The sequence below is a fragment of the Ursus arctos genome, unplaced genomic scaffold, assembly GCF_023065955.2.
Source record: "Ursus arctos isolate Adak ecotype North America unplaced genomic scaffold, UrsArc2.0 scaffold_7, whole genome shotgun sequence".
NCBI lineage: Eukaryota > Metazoa > Chordata > Mammalia > Carnivora > Ursidae > Ursus > Ursus arctos.
In genome coordinates this window covers 25869791-25873582 of record NW_026623089.1, presented here as the reverse complement: position 1 = coordinate 25873582, position 3792 = coordinate 25869791, and positions in this window count along the sequence as shown.

The following is a 3792-nucleotide window of genomic DNA, read 5'->3' as shown; positions in this document are numbered from 1 at the left end:
CTGTTTTAGCTCATGGCACTAGCGTCCCCTCAGTTCCTCCAAACCTCAGCATTGCCTTCATCCTTCCTACCCATCGCTCCCCATATTCAGTGAGCAGCCAAACTGTAGCTGTTCTCCTCCCCGCCCCAGTCCTAACACAGATGCCCTAATTTGGCCCTAGTCAGGTGTTTGTAACTTGCCACCAGGATTCCGTCTCTTCTATGGTTAGTGTTTGTTGTTATAAAGGTAGCATGAGTACATTAAAGGAAATTTGAAAAATGGCAAAGAGAAGAAAAATTCACTTAGAATCCAATCATCTTATGATCACCATTGTACTTTCTTCCCATGTATTTTTACTATGCATAGACCTTTTTACATTATCAGAACCACTTTTTTAAAAAAGATTTTATTTATTTATTCATTTGACAGAGAGAGCAAGAGAGCACAAGCAGGGGGAGTGGCAGGCAGAGAGAGAGGGAGAAGCTGGAGCGGGCCTCCTGCTGACCAGGGAGCCCAACATGGGGCTCGATCTTAGGACCCTGGGATCATGACCTGAGCCGAAGCCAGATGCTTAATGTACTGAGCCACCTAGGCGCCCCAAGCCACTTTTTAAAAAAATATTTTATTTATTTTTTTGACAGAGAGAGAGAGTACAAGTAAGGGGAGCAGCAGGCAGAGAGAGAAGCAGGCGTTCCACCGAGCAGGGAGCCCGACTTGGGGCTCGATCCTAGGACTCTGGGATCATGACCTGAGCCGAAGGCAGACACCCAGCCGACTGAGCCTAGGAACCCCTAGAGCCACTTTGTACAATAATTCTTGATCCTACTTTTTCAGTTAAAATTTATCATAAGTGTTTTTTTTCACATTCTTTTACCCTCTTGGTAAACAGCATTTTGATGGCCGTGTAGCATTCTACTGTTAGGATGTCCTAGCCATTCTCCTACCCATCACTTTCTGAAGTTTCCTTATATTCTGTATTATAAGTGATGCTGTGATTCCCAGAAATGGAATTAGTGAGTCAAATGATGTACACGTTAACACAAGCTGCTTTTCTGAGAGATTATCTCGCTCAAAGTGTATGATATTCTAGTCTCTTCATATCCTTCCCAGCATTGGGTAAGATTGTTGAAAATCTTTGCTTATTCAGTATGATTCCATTTATATACTTCGAAAACAGGCAAAACCAATCATGGGGTTAAAAATCAGGACAGTGGCTACCTTTGGAGGGGAAGGGTTGTGGGGAACACTTCTGGGGAGCTGGGAATGTTCTACTTCTCTCTCTCCACACTGGTTACAGAGTGTGTTTGGCTTGATAAAACTGTCAAATTGTACATTTATGATATGTGTACCTTTCTGTATGTTATACTTCAATACAAAGTTTACCGAGCACACCAAAAACATAAGCAACAACAAAAGAAAATAATTTGGATTTCATCAAAGTTTACAGCTTTTGTGCTTCAAAAGACACCCTTAAAAAAGTGAAAAGACAACCCACAGAATGGGAGAAAATATTTGTAAATCATATAGCTGATAAAAGACTTGTACCTAGAATATATAAATAACTCTTTTTTTAAGTAGTTTTTAAAAAGATTTTTACTTATTTATTTGAGAGAGAGAGAGGAAGAGCGAGAATGAGAGAATGAGAGAACACCAGCAGGGGGAGAAACAGAGGGAGAGGGAGAAGCAGACTCCCCGCTGAGCAGGGAGCCCGAATCTGGGCTCTAGGCTCGTTGCCAGGATCCTGGGATCATGACCTGAGCCGAAGGCAGACGCTTAACCGACTGAGCCACCCAGGTGCCCCTAGAATATATAAATAACTCTAAAAACTCAGTAATAAAAGACAACTCAATGGGAAATGAGCAGAAGATAATGGATATTTCTCCAAAGAAGAGGGTCAGATGGGTGGTAAGCACGTGAAAGGAGAGATGCTGCCTGTCAGCAGTCAGCAGGGAAACGCAAATCAGAACCATACTGAGATACCGCGTAGCACACGCCAGGATGGCTATAAGACAAAAGACAGACAAGAACCAGTGCTGAGGAGGTTCTAGAGAAATTTGAGCTTCCATACACGGCTGATGGGAATGCAAAATGGTGCGGCCCCTTTGGAAATCAGTCTGGCAGTTGCTCAAAAGGTTAAACATAGACTTACCATAAGACCCAGCAATTCCACTCCTAGGGATGTGCTCAAGAGAAATCAAAATATGTGTTCACACAAATATGTGTACATAGATGTTCACAGCAATATTATTCACAGCAGCCAAAAAGTGAAAACAACCCAAATGTCCATCAACTGATGAATGGAAAAATAAAATGGAGTAGATCCACGCAATAGAATATTATTCGGCAGTGAGAAGGAATGAAAGACTGGTACATACTACAACATGGATGACTCTGAGAACATGCTGAATGTTGGAAGCACAAAAGACTACATACTCTATGACTCCATCTATACGACATGTCCAGAATAGGCAAATCCGTAAAGACAGAAAGTAGATCACGAGTTGCCTACAGCTGGGCTAGTGCGTGGGAAATGCTGAGTGACTACTAATGGGTATGTTTTTCTTTTTGGAGTGATGCAAATGTTTAAAATGTTGTGGTGTTGGTTGTATGGCACTATGAATATACTAAAAGCCATTGAATTGTATACTTTAAATGGGTGTAATTGTATAGTATGTAAATTATGTCTCAATAAAGCTGTTTTATATATATCTTTATATATCTTTAATGTATCAAGAAAAATATTAGTTTAATAGACCAAAAAGAGCCATATTATTTTAATATATATTAATTTTATTACTATATTTCTGTTTTAGCCTTCATATTTCCTCCTCTGAAGTTGTCCTTTACCAATTTATCTATTGAGAAGCCCCTTTTTTAAAACTTATTTTATATTAGTTGTACAAAAAGACTGTAACTCATCATATTTGTGTAATATGCATAAATATGTGTAATTTGTGTAATATTATATAAATATATATTTCCCAGTGTATCTGCTTTTTTTTTTTTAAGATTTATTTATTTATTTATTTGACAGAGAGAAACAGCCAGCGAGAGAGGGAACACAAGCAGGGGGAGTGGGAGAGGAAGAAGCAGGCTCCCAGCGGAGCAGGGAGCCCGATGCAGGGCTTGATCCCAGGACCCTGGGATCACACCCTGAGCCGAAGGCAGAGGCTTAATGACTGCGCCACCCAGGCGCCCCATCTGCTTTTTTTGTGTGGGGAAGGGAGAGTGGGGATCTAGTTTGGTTTTTAATTTTTTTTATTTTTTTAAGATTTTATTTATTTATTTATTTGTCAGAGACAGAGAGAGCACAAGCAGGGGGAGCAGCAGGCAGAGGGAGAAGCAGGCTCCCCGCTGAGCAGGGAGCCCGATGCGGAGCTCCATCCCAGGACCCTGGGATCATGACCCGAACCGAAGGCAGCCGTTTAATGGACTGAGTCACCCATGCGTCCCTGGTTTTTTATTTATACACACATATACCAAAGTTGTAAATTTAGTCTGTATGTAGTCAAATTTGATCACTCTTGGGGCGCCTGGGTGGCTCAGTTGTTAAGCGTCTGCCTTCGGCCCAGGGCGTGATCCCAGGGTCCTGGGATTGAGCCCTACATCGGGCTCCCTGCTCCCCTGGGAGCCTGCTTCTTCCTCTCCCACTCCCCCTGCTTGTGTTCCCTCTCTCACTGGCTGTCTCTCTCCCTGTCAAATAAATAAATAAAATCTTTAGAAAAAAAAATTTGATCACTCTTGAGGTACCTGGGTGGCTCAGTTGGTGGAGCATGCAACTCTTGACCTCAAGGTCGTGAGTTCGAGCCCCAC